The 19,125-nt window shown below is 41.6% G+C and overlaps 1 pseudogene across 1 annotated transcript in view; it reads right to left on the reverse strand.

The window, feature by feature from the left end:
* The window catches only part of LOC311132586 (phospholipid-transporting ATPase ABCA1-like), a 256,970-nt pseudogene that overhangs the window by 151,509 nt on the left and 86,336 nt on the right, over window positions 1-19,125 (reverse strand). The window contains exons 17-22 of the transcript in view: window positions 13,428-13,629; window positions 12,614-12,730; window positions 9,228-9,399; window positions 6,630-6,761; window positions 5,487-5,626; window positions 2,204-2,341 (exon numbers count right to left, since the gene is read on the reverse strand). The product of the transcript in view is annotated as a phospholipid-transporting ATPase ABCA1-like (transcript). The remainder of the gene's footprint in view (window positions 1-2,203; window positions 2,342-5,486; window positions 5,627-6,629; window positions 6,762-9,227; window positions 9,400-12,613; window positions 12,731-13,427; window positions 13,630-19,125) is intronic.

The following is a 19,125-nucleotide window of genomic DNA, read 5'->3' on the forward strand; positions in this document are numbered from 1 at the left end:
ACACAACAATACTACTAAGAGATACATCTGGGTCTAAGGAGATGCATCATGTTAGGTAATGTTTGACATGCTTTTACTTAGATCTGTACAGAATGCAATTTAGGAAATGTTGCATTTTTGGAACTGTGAGCCTCACAGGCCTCTACTTTGACTATATTATTTTTTTATACAAAATCGTGTCACTCAGGATGTTTATTTATTTTTTACATTGAAAAAAAATCCATTATTATTATTATTATTATTATTATTATTATTTTTTTTACATTTTTTTTATTTATTGTTTTGGGAGTAGATCAGCTTTAATCTTGCAGATAGATTGTAACTTCCATCAATGTAATTGTCTGCATCACTTCCAATCCCCCATATGTTTTCATTTCTCGCAAATGACTTAGGTACTGATTAGGTGATCATCTGAACCAAATCTTATTTAACGAGGAAAAGTATAAAAACCACTGCTGTGGTCATCACTATCCTCTTGCAATGGGACCAGCTGGATGGCAAAAACAGTGCTAATAGTACCTCAAAAGTAATATTAATCAAAAAATAACTATTGACCATGCCAAAAGAGTTGAAAAGGAAAGTTATGAGTGAGGAAAAAAAGGGTTCAATTCTGGCTTTACTGGCAGAGGGATACAGTGAGCGTCAGGTTGCTTCCATCCTTAAAATGTCAAAGACGGCGGTTCATAAGAACAAGGTCAAGCAGCAGACATTGGGGACAACAAAGCTACAGACCGGCAGAGGGCGAAAACTACTCTCTACTGAACGGGATGACCGCCAACTCATTCGAATGTCACTCAACAACCGTAGGATGACATCTAGTGACCTACAAAAAGAATGGAAAACGGCAGCTGGGGTGAAGTGCATGGCGAGGACGGTTCGAAAAAAAGCTCCTAGGGGCAGGGCTGAAGTCGTGCAAAGCTAGAAAAAAGCCCTTCATTAATGAGAAGCAAAGAAAAGCCAGGCTGAGGTTTGCAAAAGACCACAAGGATTGGACCGTAGAGGACTGGAGTAAGGTAATCTTCTCTGATGAGTCCAATTTTCAGCTTTGCCCAACACCTGGTTGTCTAATGGTTAGACGGAGACCTGGAGAGGCCTACAAGCCACAGTGTCTCGCACCCACTGTGAAATTTGGTGGAGGATCGGTGATGATCTGGGGGTGCTTCAGCAAGGCTGGAATCGGGCAGTTTTGTCTTTGTGAAGGACGCATGAATCAAGCCATGTACAAGGTTGTCCTGGAAGAAAACTTGCTTCCTTTTGCTCTGACATTGTTCCCCAACTCTGAGGATTGGTTTTTCCAGCAGGACAATGCCACACAGCCAGGTCAATCAAGGTGTGGATGGAGGACCACCAGATCAAGACCCTGCCCAATCTCCAGACCTGAACCCCATTGAAAACTTGGAAGATGGATGGTCACAAGCCATCAAACAAAGCCGAGCTGCTTGAATTTTTGTGCCAGGAGTGGCATGAAGTCACCCAACATCAATGTGAAAGACTGGTGGAGAGCATGCCAAGACGCATGAAAGCTGTGATTGAAAATCAGGGTTATTCCACCAAATATTGATTTCTGAACTGTTCCTAAGTTAAAACATTAGTATTGTGTTGTTTAAAAATGAACATGAACTTATTTTCTTCGAGGTCTGACAACACTGCATCTTTTTTGTTATTTTGACCAGTTGTCATTTTCTGCAAATAAATGCTCTAAATGACAATATTTTTATTTGGAATTTGGGAGAAATGTTGTCAGTAGTTTATAGAATAAAACAAAAATGTTAATTTCACCCAAACACATACCTATAAATAGTAAAACCAGAAAAACGTGTATTTTTGCAGTGGTCTCTTAATTTTTTCCAGAGCTGTATACATACATATAAATACATATACACACATATATATACACATATCCTTTTTAAAAATATATTTCCCTTTATTACTTTCCAACCCCACCACCCCTTCCCTAATTGGAGTAAACTAGTGAACAACAACATTAGACCTCACTCAGGATGTTTTAGATGTATTTAACTCTGGGTATTCCTGTAAGCTGATGTACCTTGGTCCATAACTGAGAAATGTGTTCAGAGATAAGACCCAGAATAAATACTTCAAGTCGACACTCCAAACAACATCATACATAGTCTATAGCCTTTGGAGCTCAACAGTGGTTTGGTATTTGATTTGATTTGTATTCGACCGACAGATCCCATACCTTTTTTGTACTTCAACAGTAGTTCCCATATCCCCCTCCGGGCGTACGGGTCCACCCCTGCTGTGGGTTCATCCAGGATGATGATGTTGGATCCTCCCACGAATGCGATGGCCACCGACAGTTTCCTCTGCATTCCCCCTGAGGATACAGTTTACGTATGGTCACTTTCTGCCCCCTTCAAAGGACACACTTTCTGCCCCCTTCAAAGGATACATTTTCTTCCCCCTTCAAAGGACACACTTCCTGCTCCCTTCAAAGGAAACACATCCCCTATTCCAAATCGACCCCTGACCCCTACACCCTAGCACCTGTGTGGATCTTAAAGCATTTGATAGGTATAGGGTAATAGGTACCTATAAGATAGGACTTCATGTGCCCTTCAGAGAACATACAGGCCCAATTCCAAATCGACCTCTGCAGGTTCTTTCCATTCCTTTAAATGAGAGTCTGATTTAGACCTGAAAACCAGGTGTGTAGACTTCCTAGCTAATCAATGACCTTATTGATCAATACAGGGAAGGAACGAGAACCCACAGACTGAAATTAAAACTAGAATTTACCAAAGGCCTGATCGATTTTGACATTTAAAAAGCATATATCGCTGTTCATTCTGATCAATTTCTTCCTTTACTGTGTTTGAGTGTTGGTCATGAAAACATTTACAGTTTATCCGTTTTTTCCTTTCATAAAGGTTACGTTTTTGGTTGAAATCAAAACCACCAGGGTTCTTTCTCAATAAGGATAGGAAAATACTGTGTCATAGAATGGCTAGGTATGTAGCTAATGGCAGTGTCGGCTCCTGAAAAAATTCTCAGGGGGGGCAATTTTTCTGATGATTTAGGTGACCTACACACATTTTAAAAAAGATATGTCCAGCAACAACATGAAGACAGGGGCAGCATATAAGTCAATACTGATATACACATTACTTGCTTCAAAAAGGCCTCATGGTTGAATTGGAAATATGTGCACCTGAGCATAATTCACAACAAGCAAGCAGGAGCTTTTGATAGAGGCTACTGAAAACATTGATGCAAGTTATTGGTAATAAGAAATTTTTATAGACTTCCATATTCTGCCCTCTTGTATAGATTTGTGAAAATGAACAGTGATAGACATTTTGCCTGAAAACAGAATTTGAAAATAATTTCTAGAAAAGGTAAACACAGCTATCTGTATGGCTTTGTAAAAATGAACAACCATATTCTGGCCAATTGTATAGATTTGTAAATATGAACAACCATATTCTGGCCAATTGTATAGATTTGTAAAAATGAACATGAACAGATTTTATTTATTTTTTTACTTTTTTTAAAATGAAAAATAACTATTTTAAACAACATCAACTGTGAACTGATTTGGGCGTGTGTGTGTTAAAGAGACAGACAGGGAGGGACAAAGAGAGAGAGAGGCTACATTACTTGTACTGAAACTGTTCTCTTCTCTCTTTCAATGCAGCAAAGCGGTCAATGACTTTCTCATTGAAATCAGGCATGCTGAGGACTAGTTTACTAGTTACTTTTTTGATGCGAGAAGTAGCTTGCTGCATGATCAAATTCAGCTGATGCGCATAGCAATGCACGTAATGGGCATTCTTGAAATGCTCACGCACCTTTTGCTGCACACCAGCCTTCTCTCCCCTCATCACACTGGCTCCATCGTAAGCTTGCGCAATGAGTTTGACTTTCTCGTCGTCGGCAAAAAGACTGTTCAGTCTCTCCAAAAGCACACTGGCGATTGAGACTGAGGTTGATTCCGAGATGGGAAGGAACTCAAAAAAGCGCTCCTGCACTTTGTGGTTGCTATCTATGTACCTCAGCACAAGCACCAGCTGTGTCTGTGTAGAAACGTCCGTGGTCTCGTCAGCTTGGATAGCTACGAAGTTCGCCGACTTCACCTCCTCCACAATATGTTCCCTCATGACCGCTAGCATACACTCCAGTAGCTCGTTTTGAATGGTCTTTGATGTGCCCTTGAAAACTTTAGCATTTTTAAGATGGTCATCAAACACCTCATCTAATTGTGCCACAAAGTTGACAAGTCCAAGAAAAATACCAGGGTTGGTGGAGCCCTCAGTTTCATCTTTGCCTCGCAAAGCTAGCCATCTTGACAGTAGTACGTGAATTGATTGAAGCTGCTACCCGCTCTTTTCTTAGTTATGTTCATGGTTACTTATGTTACGTATGACGAAAGTGCGTAAGTGCAAGCCCTCCCGGAACCCATAGAGATTGTATTGAAAGCTCTGATATTTGAAAAAAAAAAGATTTTACATGAGAGTCTATGAGAGACTTCTGGGGCGATTTTCAACCTGACTGAAATCGCCCCAAAAGGGGCGGGGCCATTTGAAGCACGACTTTAGCCTGATTGGACATTTAGTGGCAGATCAGACGTCTAGATTAGAACACTGATAACTACTGTTGCCGTGATATAATTGATTAGAAAAAAAATCCCTTCCTTTTCCCGTTTGGCAGTGCGTCGCCCATATCGCCCTAATGAACACACCGCCCCTGGCTAATGGTCCGTTTGACATTTTGTTACAGATAGAACAACAAGCACATGAAACAGATAAGTATAACATTTCTACTATTGATAGCTATAGTGTTATTGCCAGTGTGAATATCACACCTTCCATGTATTGACATGTACAGAGCCCTTATAACAAGCCGATACACAAATGGTGAAGAAACCTTATTTTATCATAGACATCTCAGCAGTAGATATGAGATATTGTGCAATGCAATGGTCTGTACATGGTTATGAGGAATCCATATGTTTTGATGTAAGACTGTGCATGTGTGTGTGCATGTATGTGTGCATGTGTCAGAGAGTCTGTGAGCATGTTTTATTGTCTTTTGTGCAGCGTCAAATGTATATATGACAGAAAGCTGCATAAGACGATGACACACAAGACAGGACACTCTGGGAGCTGTTGTGAATGTGTCCTGTGTTGTGGAAGTATCTGACTAGATGTACCTTGAAAGTCATATTTCAGTGATTTTGTTCACATGCAACCCATGACTGGAACCAATTTATCAAGGATATTTGTTGCTCCCCAGAAAATTGATTATACACCTGAACACACATTCAGAGGTGCATTTCCACAGTCACACACACGCGCGCGCACACACAGGCACGTACATACACGCGGTTTGACAAGTGGTGGCTGGGGGAGAGAGCTACTTATTGAAAATTGAATAAAAGCTACATTTGTGCATGATTGTAATCCCACGATACATATAGATCCCAAGAACACAAATATTTGCACGCGCACACACACACCCACCTGACAGGTTCTTGGCAAGTTCCTTGCGTTTGTGCGGCAGCCCGACATCCTTGATCATCTGGTCCATCTCCGTTTCCACTTCATCACGGCTTCGTCCCTTTAATCTGGCGTAGAAGTATATGTGCTCCTCCACTGTAAGGCTAAGAATCAGAAATACAATTAAGAAACAATTATTTGATTTATCAACAGCAGAATGAATACCAAATACAAGTGTGTGGAATTAGGCACAGAATCGCCACAAAATACACATTTTTTGTCCAATGTACAAAAAGTGGATCCGATATTTTCTGCATTTCCAGACTCAAGTGACTATAATAATTGAAAAAGTTTGATTATGTATGTTATTTCAGTGTACTTCAAGTTACACGGGATAGTCTCTCCTGAACTAGGCTTCAAATGAACTTGGACTCCTCTAACAAGATCTTAATTACCCAATTTTATATGGTCCTTCATGATTCATAGATGATTTATTAGCGCCTAATAAGCACCATCATCAACTCTCAATCTGTCACGTTAATACAATCCACACAACTCTGACACCAATGATTCCACTCCAGCGAGCCGACTCCATTCATAACATGTCACAAACTTCTGTGGAATCATCTTGACTGCCATGCCGGCGGGCATATCTGTGCGTACGTTTTAGTGTCTACCTCCCGTTTGCATGAATATTGAGAGCCCCAGTTTAAATATAGACACTTCAGTTCTGTTGGGATAAATATTAATGGCCATAATTCGCCGGTACTCAGTCATAATCATGATGTAAGAGACGTGAGGCATCGGAGGTCACAGGTGATCACTCAGCAGAGGGGAAAATGGAAGAGAACCCGGTTATGAGAGGACATATCCAACAATGGCAGCCTGTGACTCATGTTTCATGAGTAATACTGACACTACAGTACAAGGGGAGGGTCATGTGAAAATACATTTTACGTTGGGGAGGGGGATGCATTTTTTTTTATGACACCTCGAGTTGGACCAGACCCCACCCCCAGTACATTTCGAACTGTCCCTTATACAACCAGTATACAACCTGACCATGACATAGTGACGTCATTACAACCAGTTTTGCCCGCTGGGATATTGAGAGGTGATTGAAGAGGCGATTGAACAACATCGATCCACCTGTTGAATGCAACTTACTCATTGAACAAGACGTTGTGCTGAGGGCACATTCCCAGACGCTTCCTAATGGTGTCCATGTCCGTGCGGACATCGTAACCATTTATTAGAGCGGTCCCCGATGTCGGAGCGAAGAGTCCCGTCAAGATCGACCTATAGGATAACAGGAGAACAAGAAAATGTGCTGGGAAAGTGTGACTTCATTTTCACTTCCGTGTCCCTGGAAACCAAATTGAAAACCTTCATAAATACATAGGGTAGAATTAAATTAATCTACAAATATGAATATAATTTTATGTATATCTTAAATAACCGCATTTTCATGATTTGGATTATAAAAATCTGGAAGTAAAAAAAAACAAAAAAAACAAGTGGAGGTGGAAACAGACATCAATTTCCCAGCATATAAGAACTAATCAACAACATGTATCATGGTGGGCTAATCAATCAATAACATTCACATTGACTATATAATTGTGAAGCTAGACATGCTACAACATTACAGTTGCAATGAAGTAGCATCTTTAAAAAGTGAATTAGCTCTAATCAACTTGTGAAAACATTATAACCCGTCAATTCCCACTCACTTTCCACTAGCAGTTAGTCATCTTTCAAACTCATCATAAAGTAATAGCAAGATGTGTAAACTTTGTATATTATTTATAGAATAAATTGGAGTGAAATGAACTATACTGAACAAAAATATAAACGCAACATACAACAATTTCAAAGATTTTACCGAGTTAAAATTCATATAAGGAAATCAGTTAATTGAAATAAATTCATTTGGCCCTAATCTATGGATTTCACATGACTGGGCAGGGGCGCAGCCATGGGTGGGCCTGGAAGAGGGCCCACCCACTTGACAGCCAGGCCCAGCGAATCAGAATTAGTTTTCCTCCACAAAAGGGCTATATTACACACAGAAATACTCCTCAGCAACCCCCCTCCCCCTCCTCAGATGATCCTGCAGGTGAAGAAAACGGAAGTGGAGGTCCTGGGCTGGCATGGTTACACGTGATCTGCGGTTGTGAGGCCGGTTGGATGTACTGCCAAATTCTCTAAAACGACGTTGGGCAGCTTATGGTAGAGAAATTAACATTAAATTATCTGGCAACAGCTCTGGTGGACATTGCTGCAGTCAGCATGCCAATTGCACGCTCCCTCAAAACTTGAGACATCTGTGGCATTGTGTTGTGTGACAAAACTGCACATTTTAAGGTTGCATTTTATTGTCCCTAGCACAAGGTGCACCTGTGTAATGATCATGCTGTTTAAACAGCTTCTTGATATGCCACATCTGTCAGGTGGATGGATTTTATTGGCAAAGGAGAAATGCTCACTAATGGGGATGTAAACAAATTTGTGCACAGAATTTGTGAAAAATAAGCTTTTTGTGCGTATGGAACATTTCTGGGATTTTCTATTTCAGCTCATGAAACATGGGACCAACAATTTACATGTTGCCTTAACATTTTAGTTTAGTTTAGATGCAACTCAAAACTGAGTGCAAATGTGCAAATCAACAATGCCTTGAGAAATCTTTCATTTCATTTCTTTTTCAAGTGCAATAAAGTTGTTTTTAGTACTTTGATATCGTATTGCCACACTTGAAATCACAAAGAGCTTTGTGGACACAACATTCAACTGGTGTTAGATGGTGACTCAGCACTTGCCCGTCCTTTCCTTTACTCATCATGCTTGGCTCCCTCGCTCCAATTCTGCCTTTCATTCCTCTTTCTCAGCTGAGACCTGTTGTCTTCTTCAGGTTTCTCTCTCCTCTCTTTCTCTCTCCCTCTACCCACACATTCTCCATCTTTCCCTGTCTCCTTTTCTCTCCCTCGCTCTTACAGTCCCCACCCACTCTCTTCTTCTTCCTCCTCTTCATCCCCCCTCCCATTTTCTCTCTTTCCCTCACTCAATCTCTGGCCTTGTTGACGGTCTTCATTTTGTGCCGTCTTAACCTTACCTAACCTCTTGCACTCCTTTTTCGACCGGCAATTAAATGACTCCCCCTTCCATCCCTGCACTGCTGCTAACTTACTTTATTGTACTCTCAGAAGGCTAGCCTCAACCTGAGCTGTGGCCTTAGTGCTAACACCATGAGCTGAGAGCGATGCCAAAGTTCTTTGATGAAAGGATTAAACTTTGAATGCAACAGAGCTAAGAGTTTGATATTGCCAATGGCCCCGTGTAGCTCAGTTGGTAGAGCATGGCGCTTGCAATGCCAGGGTTGTGGGTTCGTTTCCCACGGGGGGCCAGTATGAAAAATGTATTCACTCACTAACTGTAAGTCGCTCTGGATAAGAGCGTCTGCTAAATGACTAAAATGTAAAATGTTGTAGACAGGCAGATTGCAGCATGAACCAACACACACAATCAACTTTGTGTAAGCAGTGTTACGGCTCTGAAAAGCACTGTGTAACCATGGAGAGCTGACAGTTTGTATGTGTGCTGAGCTTTCTGGGGCAAAATGGCTGCTGGGCCGTGGCATCAACCAGGTTACACATTGGCAGTGGATGAGGTGAGTTGCCACCATACAATGTCAAGTGCTAAAGCTTTGAGCACCTGGGAAAGTACTACATAAATTCAATCCATTTGTATTATTATGTTACTTACATAGTGGTTGTTTTTCCTGCCCCATTGTGACCAAGGAAAGAGGTGATGTGATTCTCGTAGAAGTCCACAGTAAGTCCATCCACGGCAAGCTTTTTCCCCGTTTTATAGATCTTCACAAGGTTCCTGATTGAGACCCCTGCCTTCATATTGGGTGGTGGCTTTTCCAAATAATCTTTAAAATAAAACACCAAAAAAACATTGATGTATGCATGCATATATTTCAGACAACATAAGATACAATAGAAAAAATAACATTCCAAAAAGATGATCTTGCTTTAGACAAATGAAGGAATGTGACAATGTCACATGGGTCTATAAAACATACATACATACATACATACATGTTTGGACACACCTACTCATTCCAGGGTTTTTCTTAATTTTTTAAAACTTTCTAGATTGTAGAATAATAGTGAAGACATCAAAACTATGAAATAACACATATGGAATCATGTACTAACCAAAAAAATTGTTAAACAAATCAAAATATATTTTGTATTTGAGATTCTTCAAAGTATCCAACCTTTGCCTTAATGACAGCTTTGCACACTCTTGGCATTCTCTCAACCAGCTTCATGAGGTAGTCACCTGGAAATGCATTTCAATTAACAGGTGTGCCTTCTTAAAAGTTAATTTGTTTCCTTCTTAATGCGTTTGAGCCAATCAGTTGTGTTGTGACAAGGTAGGGTTGGTATACAGAAGACAGCCCTATTTGGTAAAAGACCAAGTCCATATTATGGCAAGAACAGCTCAAATAAGCAAAGAGAAACGACAGTTCATCATTACTTGAAGACATGAAGGTCAGTCAATCCGGAAAATGTCAAGAACTTTGAAAGTTTCTTCAAGTGCAGTCGCAAAAACCATCAAGCGCTATGATGAAACTGGCTCTCATAAGGACTGCCACAGGAAAGGACGACCCAGAGTTACCTCTGCTGCAGAGGATAAGTTCATTAGAGTTAACTGCACCTAAGAAACTGCAGCCCAAATAAATGCTTCACAGTGTTCAAGTAACAGACACATCTCAACATCAACTGTTCAGAGGAGACTGCGTGAATCAGGCCTTCATGGTCGAATTGCTGCAAAGAAATAACTACTAAAGGACACCAATAAGAAGAAGAGACTTGCTTGGGCCAAGAAACACGAGCAATGGACATTAGACCAGTGGAAATCTGTCCTTTGGTCTGATGAGTCCAAATTTGAGATTTTTGGTTCCAACCGCTGTGTCTTTGTGAGACGTAGAGTAGGTGAACAGATGATCTCCGCATGTGTGGTTCCCACCGTGAAGCAGGAGGAGGTGTGATGGTGTGGGTGTGCTTTGCTGGTGACACTGTCTGTGATTTATTTAGAATTCAAGGCACACTTAACAAGCATGGCTACAACAGCATTCTGCAGCGATATACCATCCCATCTGGTTTGCGCTTAGTAGGACTATCATTTGTTTTTCAACAGGACAATGATCCAACACACCTCCAGGCTGTGTAAGGGCTATTTGACCACAAAGGAGAGTGATGGAGTGCTGCATCAGATGACCTGGCCTCCACAATCACACGACCTCAACCCAATTGAGATGGTTTGGGATGAGTTGGACAGCAGAGTGAAGGAAAAGCAGCCAACAAGTGCTCAGCATATGTGGGAACTCCTTCATGACTGTTGGAAAAGCATTCCAGGTGAAGCTGGTTGAGAGAATGCCAAGAGTGTGCAAAGCTGTCATCAAGGCAAAGGGTGGCTACTTTGAAGAATCTAAAATATAAAATATATTTGGATTTGTTTAACACTTTTTTGTTTACTACATGATTCCACATGTGTTATTTCATAGTTGTTATGTTTTCACTATTATTCGATACTGTAGAAAATAGTAAAAATAAAGAAAAACCCTTGAATGAGTATGTGTGTCCAAACTTTTCACTGGTACAGTACATGAAATCATATATATATATATATATATATATATATATATATATATATATATATATATATATATATATATATATATTACACACACTACCGTTCAAAAGTTTGGGATCACTTAGAAATGTCCTTGTTTTTGAAAGAAAAGCAATTTTCTTGTCCATTAAAATAACATCAAATTGATCAGAAATACAGTGTAGACATTGTTAATATTGTAAATGGCTATTGTAGCTGGAAACGGCTGATTTTTTATGGAATATCTACATAGGCGTACAGAGGCCCAAATTGCTTTTCTTTCGAAAAAAAATGACATTTCTAAGTGACCCCAAACTTTTGAACGGTAGTATACACACATATATATATATATATATATATATATATATATAAATATATATATATATATATATATATACACAGTTTATAAATATACTGAACAAAAATATTAAACGCAACATGCAACAATTCCAACGGAAATCAGTCAATTGAAATAATTTCATTAGGACCTAATCTATGGATTTCACATGACTGTCAGGAGCGCAGCAGCGATGGGTGGTCCTGGGAAGGCATAGGCCTACCCACTTAGGAGCCAGGTCCACCCACTGGGGAGCCAGTTCCAGCCAATCAGAATGTGTTTTCCCCACAAAAGGGTTTTATCCGCAGGTGAAGGTTCTGGGCTGGCGTCGTTACACGTGGTCTGTGGTTTTGAGGCCGGTTGGACGTACTGCCAAATTCTCTAAAACGACATTGGAGGCGGCTTATGGTAGAGAAATGAACATTCAATATCTCTGGCAACAGCTCTGGTGGACATTCCTGCAGTCAGCATGACAATTGCACGCTCCCTTAAAACTTGAGACATCTGTGGCATTGTGTTGTGTGACAAAACTGCACATTTTAAAGTGGCCTTTTATTGTCCCCAGCACAATGTGCACCTGTGTAATGATCATGCTGTTTAATCAGCTTCTACATATGCCACACCTGTCAGGTGGATGGATTATATTGGCAAAGGATAAATGTTCACTAACGGGGATGCAAAAGTATGTGTGCATGATATTTGAGAGAGATAAGCTTTTTGTGCGTATGGACAAATTCTGGGATCATTTATTTCAACACATGAAACATGGGACCAACACTTTACACGAAAACGGCCTAGACACGGCCAATAAAACACCCTTGCACCTCCCTCGAACAAATGTTAATTAGCAGTCATTTACTAACGGGGCCTTGACTTTCCAAGCTCAACCTTGTTTTTCCCCCACCATTATCTTTGTCTATTATTATCCAACACAAAATCAAGGTGCCAACAATCAGGAGTCTAAATGTATAATGAACTAGGCTTATTGAGGTTAGCATTCTGTCTGTAATGGGAATGACCTTTGTTAAACCAGACAAATAAATAACTGTTGCCTAATGCCTGAGTGTGTGTGTGGGTGTGTGTGTTTGTGCACAGGTGTGTGAGTGAATACCACTGGCTACTATACCGTTGTATTCCATGGGATCCTTGAACTGACAAGTGTCAGTGTTGGGCACCGCAGACGCCCCGCACCAATAGGAGGCAGTGAAAAGGAAGTACCACGGCTTGGCTATTCCATATTGGCCTGTCATCAAGCGTGGAGAAACATCATTCACATTTTAATAACAGCTTGAGGGATGGCACTTTGCAGTGCATGTTTCCATCCAGCTAGACTGTCACAAATCCCCCTCTTATTTTAATTAGAGAAGATGAGATGAATATATTACGGCAGTCTGCTGGGATATTAGATATTTTCCGGTTATTGACCAACAACAACACATACACGAGGAGTGTATCAATTCCGTGTACTCTGTGGATTCCATAATTACAGTATAACGTACATTTTGTCTATAAAACTGTTTATCATACTTTACACAGTTTAACCCCCAACATCAGAGTACTGTAGCATCACACGGGTGGAATCTGTTCCATTTAGGTACATTATGTCCATGTTAGTGGGACATACGTTACTTATCGATGGCACTTTATCCACTAACTGATGTCATTATGTACAGCACTCGCAGTGCATGGTGTTCATATTAGGACAGTCACACCTTAATGGAAGTTGTGTCACAGTCAGAGTTGTAGAGTCCTAATATGGACAACGTACTATGAGCATTACGGTATAGGGCAACGTGAATCCTAGGGGACGCTGATACTGGGTCAGTTTTTCCCCACTGATGGTTATAATTGCGGGAGGGGAAGCTGATCCTAGATCTTTACCTAGGGTAAACTTCACTCCGGAGTGTGCATTACTGATAGCTTTCTCATGAATGAGTTACCTGGGAAGACGTTCTCAATGTACCACGTGAGCAGCCAGTAGATGAGGGCGTCGATGAGCATCATGATGATGGACACGATGAAGCTGTACCGGTCTCCCTCAGGATTTTGGGCGATGTTACTCCACTGGATACCGATGCCCTGCTCCTCGTACTTGACGAAGTTCTCACAGCCGTACCCGAAGGCCACGCACGACAGCAAACTCTGGAAATGGATGCAGTTTAGATCTGATTGGTTGCTATCCAAGAGTGGATGTCAGGATCAGGTCAGATCATCATTATCACCTTCAACATCAGTGAGGCAGAGCATGTCAGGAACCTCAATGCAACAAACAAAAATACTTGTCCCGGATATGCAACACTGTCATTGAATTATACAATGAGTGTACACAACATTAGGAACACCTGCTCTTTCCATGACAGAGACTGACCAGGTGAATCCAGGTGAAAGCTATCATCCCTTATTGGTCACTTGTTAAATCCACTTCAAATCAGTTTAGATGAAGGGGAGGAGACAGGTTAAAGAAGGATTTTTAAGCCTTGAGACAATTGAGACATGGATTGTGTATGTGTGCCATTCAGGGGGTGAATGGGCAAAACAAAATATTTAAGTGCCTTTGAACGGGGTATGGTAGTAGGTGCCAGGCACACCGGTTTGAGTGTGTCAAGAACTGCAACGCTGCTGGGTTTTTCACGCTCAACAGTTTCCTGTGTGCATCAAGAATAGTCCGCCACCCAAAGGACATCCAGCCAATTTGACACAGCTGTGGGAAGCATTGGCGTCAATATGGACCAGCATCCCTGTGGAACGCTTTCGACACCTTGTAGAATCCATGCCCCAATGAATTGAGGCTGTTCTGAGGGCAAAGGTGGGTGCAACTCAAGATTAGGAAGGAGTTCTTAATGTTTTGTACACTGAGTGTACAGTGTGATTTTCAGTTGAGCGTTTGATTAGCATCAGTGTCTGATCTAGCTATGGGAAACCATGGTCGTGTTCAATAGGGAATTCAATTGTAGGAAATACATCTAATTGGAAACATTCCACCCTATTTTAAAATGGTTCAAAACGTATCTTTGATACGGTAGGAAATTGCTAGGGAAATGACAAATGGTGCTTTGCCCATGACACATCCTCTGGTACAGCCGATCACTCTCTTCTGCCATATTGCCTGCCAGCTGTTTGGGCATGCTTCATTTACCCAAGTGTTTAAGCCCAGGCAGATGCCACAAACACTTAATAAAGCCTTGTAGACCAGCATATGATGTACAACAGCACCAAAAAAAACATTGTAGATGTTGTCCCTCTTCTGTCACATTGAAACCCGCCAACTGCCAATATCTGTAACTGAATTACATTCTGACTGAGTGACAATAGGGGAAGCTATGGCCCCACTGCGACACCAGAGGTCTGACCTGAACGCTGTCCGCAGTCTCTCCATGCAAAGCCACTGGCACCCATTCAACTGTCCCCCTGAGTCCGAGCTCGGACACGTTCGACTGCCAAACAATCGGCAGCCAATCATCGGACAAAGGGTGACGGCAGGGCAGCAAATGACCCCTCCCTGACCTTTCAGTGACAGGCTGACAGAGTGCCGGTGCGGCTAATCTGACTTTGAGAGTGGCAGGCGCCCCAGAATCAAACAATCAGACCATCCGCTATGAAACACGTCAACACGACAATACAGAAGCCACAACACGCACCCAGCCGGCAGAAAGAAAAAAACATCTAGCTCTCAGTTAAAAAGCTCTCACAGATGGTAAACAACACATTTCCACCTGAAAAATAATGGAGGAGGATCCTAGTTTGTGGAGGAGGTGAAACGTAGGAAGAAAATAGAAAAAACTGGATGCTGGAGAGATAATTATATTTTGTATTTGTCCCATCTTATTGCTGTCCTCGTGATATTACACACACAGCCAATATCTCTGCATAGGCAAAATCCTCAAATCACAACACAGTCATTAATATGAATATAAATGATTTGGCATTATTCAGATGCATGTATGATTATGATATCAAAGACAATAGTGTGTGTGTTTCTCTCTGTGAGTGTGTGTGTGCGCCTGGAAACGGTGTACTGTTGGGCGGTAAAAAAAACATCCCTACATCTCTAATAAATAAACTACTGGGATGGACTGGAAGTCAACACGGTCAGAGAAACGTTGTTCATGCAAATGAGAGTAGTAGCCCATCCGTCTCAACAGGGGGAGTGGAGGAAGAAAATCTCAATGCCAAGGGCAAAACTTCAAAAGGTACTTTTTACGCCCAATTGGTAGTTACAGTCTTGTCCCATTGCTCCAACTCCCGTACGGACTCGGGAGAGGCGAAGGTCGAGAGCCATGCGTCCTCCGAAACACGACCCTGCCAAGCTCGCTTAACCCGGAAGCCAGCCGCAGCAATGTGTCAGAGGAAACACCATACAACTGGCGACTGAAGTCAGCGTGCATGCGCCCGGCCCGCCACAAGGAGTTGCTAGAGCACGATGGGACAAGGTTAACCGTGGCGGCCAAACCGTCCCCTAACCCGGATGACACTGGGTCAATTGTGCACCGCTTCATGGGTCTCCCAGTCGCGGCCTGGGATCGAACCCGGGTCTGTAGTGACGTCTTGAATTCATGTTTTTTCCTCCCCTCTAAAAAAGATATGACACACACTTAGGAAGAAAAAAGGGAGATTATTGGCAACTTTTCTTCCCCCTCAGGAAGTTGAAAAGGGTTGGCATGGGCCCTCAAATACAGCTGCACCATTGAGAGCATCTTGACTGGCTGCATCACTGCTTGGTATGGCAACAGCATTGCCCTCGATCTCATGGCGCTACAGAGGGTGGTGTGGACAGCCCAGTACATCACTGGGGCCTGCCACCCAGGACCTCTATATCAAGCGGTGTGAAAGGAAGGCACGGAAAATCGTTAAAGACTCCAGCCACACAAGCCGCAGACTGTTCTCTCTGCTTCCGCACGGCAAGCAGTATCGGTGCATCAAGTCTGACACCAACAGGCTCCTGAACAGCTTCTATCCCCAAGCCATAACACTGCTAAATAGCTAACAGAATGGCTACACAGACTATCTGAGCTGACCTTTGTATTACATTTTTGCACGTTCTCTATGCACACTCACAGGACTCTACACACTCACGCACACTGACACTCCAACACACACAAAACATGCACACACATTTATACTCACTCTACACACACGCACACACACTCACATACAATCATAATTTACGTTGCTGCTACTCTGTTCATCATATATCCTGATGCCTAGTCACCTTACCCCTATACATATCTACCTCCATCACACCAGTATTCTTGCACATTGTAAATATGGTACTGGAACTGACCCTTTATATAGCTTCTTACTTTCTAGTTTTTCCTTGTTTTTGTTCTACCTTATGTTATTTTTAGTGCTACATTTATATTGATTACTGCATTGTTGGGTTGGACCTTGCAAGAAAGGCATTTCACTGTAATTGTGCACGTGACATTAAAACTTGAAACGTAACATAATAAAAAAACGTGACTACGAAGGAAAACACTTTTCAGAGAGAAGATCAATGTGTCATTGAGTTGACATTACTTGTTTGAATGCTGGGTTTAAAGTAGGGTATACCGGCGTGAAAAGATAAACACAGAGCATTGTCAGGTGCCAGAGTGAGATATTTTTTGAGGCCGCGGCTAGATAATTCAATTTTGAGAAACAAGGAATCATGGTTCTACTTTAAAGTCTCAAAAGATGTGTCTCCATGGCAATGAAGAGTACGAACGGCTGTGTCTTTGTGTCTGCAGAACGGACAGCTCCATGACAAATGATCCTACACAGAACAGAAAGGTCACTCAGAAAAGCTACAATAAAAGTTGAGCATGCATGTATATGCTATTTATCTTTTCATTCCAAATGACAAAATCAGCTAAAAAACTACTCCATGGGTTTATTCGGTCTCATTTATCCGCTTTCTCAAGTATGTGCATTATAAAGACTTGAGTTATACAGTATGACTGAGTGCTTGTAGGGGAGACTGGGGTTGGTTGTCACAGTGCTTTTTACCAGTGGTGTGGACATGAGTCACATGTCTTGGGCTTGAGTCTGGCTCCAGCCACAAATTTGATGACTTGAGACTGGACTTGATATAAAATAAAATAACTTGAGACTTGACTTGGACTTGGAGCCTCAAGGCTCGGGATTCGACTTTGACTTGAGACTGATGACTTGAAATTATCTGGCCAGGTTTTGTAACATTTTGTCACTCATTCTGTGGCACAGAGTCTCCATGGATTACTCTCCACGCAGCCAGAGACAGTATCACACTTGCAAAAACACATCTTGACTAGTGAAATGCACACTCTGTGCACTGATTGGACCAGCAAACTGTCAATCAACACAGGTTGGGTGAGCTAGCTAAAGTGAGAAGGTTTTGGGGGGTTGTGACTGTGAAACTGAATAGAACAAATATATATTTTTCAAGGATATTTTAATAGGCTACATATAGTATTGAATATTTACCAGTATACCTTTGCTTATTCGATCTGGTCACTAACATAGGCCTTGCACCAAATTCTGGTTTAAAAGACATCTAATCTGTGCTTCAGAACCAAAAGGTTGTGTGTCTTTGACTGTTGACCAATGACCAGTCATCAGCATTGGCGTGCAAAGGGGGGGAACGTTTCCAGATTAGTGACCCGAAAGCACATGTTTAATTTTCGCCGGTTTTGCCTGGCAAAAACAGAGTAGCCTACCTACTTTAATATTACATATATATACACTACCGTTCAAAAGTTTGGGGTCACTTAGAAATGTCCTTGTTTTCGAAAGAAAAGCAATTTGTTTGTCCATTAAAATAACATCAAATTGATCAGAAATACTGTGTAGACATTGTTAATGTTGTAAATGGCTATTGTAGAGAGAAACGGCAGATTTTTAATGGAATATCTATATAGGCGTACAGAGGCCCATTATCAGCAACCATCAGTCCTGTGTTCCAATGGCACGTTTTGTTTGCTAATCCAAGTTTATCATTTTAAAAGGCTAATTGATCATTAGAAAACCCTTTTGAAATTATGTTAGCACAGCTGAAAACTGTTGTGCTGATTAAAGAAGCAATAAACTGGCCTTATTGAGACTAATTGAGTATCTGGAGCATCAGCAATTGTGGGTTCAATTACAGGCTCAAAATGGCCAGAAACAAATAACTTTCTTCTGAAACACGTCAGTCTGTTCTTGTTCTGAGAAATGAAGGCTATTCCATGCGAGAAATTGCAAAGAAACTGAAGATCTCGTACAACGCTGTGTACTACTCCCTTCACAGAACAGCGCAAACTGGCTCTAACTAGAATAGAAAGAGGAGTGGGAGACCCGGTGCACAACTGAGCAAGAGGACAAATACATTAGAGTGTCTAGTTTGAGAAACAGACGCCTCACAGGTCCTCAACAGGCAGCTTCATTAAATAGTACCCGCAACACACCAGTCTCAACGTCAACAGTGAAGAGGCGACTCCGGGATGCCGACCTTCTAGGCAGAGTTGCAAAGAAAAAGACATATCTCAGACTGGCCAATAAAAAGAAAAGATTAAGATGGGCAGTCTGAGATATGGCTTTTTCTTTGCAACTCTGCCTAGAAGGTCAGCATCCCGGAGTCGCCTCTTCACTGTTAGCTGTGTAACATAATTGCCTCCCACTAATTGCCTCCCACTACGAGATCTT

Source organism: Coregonus lavaretus (assembly GCF_964263955.1).
Source record: "Coregonus lavaretus genome assembly, chromosome: 7".
Classification (NCBI taxonomy): Eukaryota; Metazoa; Chordata; class Actinopteri; order Salmoniformes; family Salmonidae; genus Coregonus; species Coregonus lavaretus.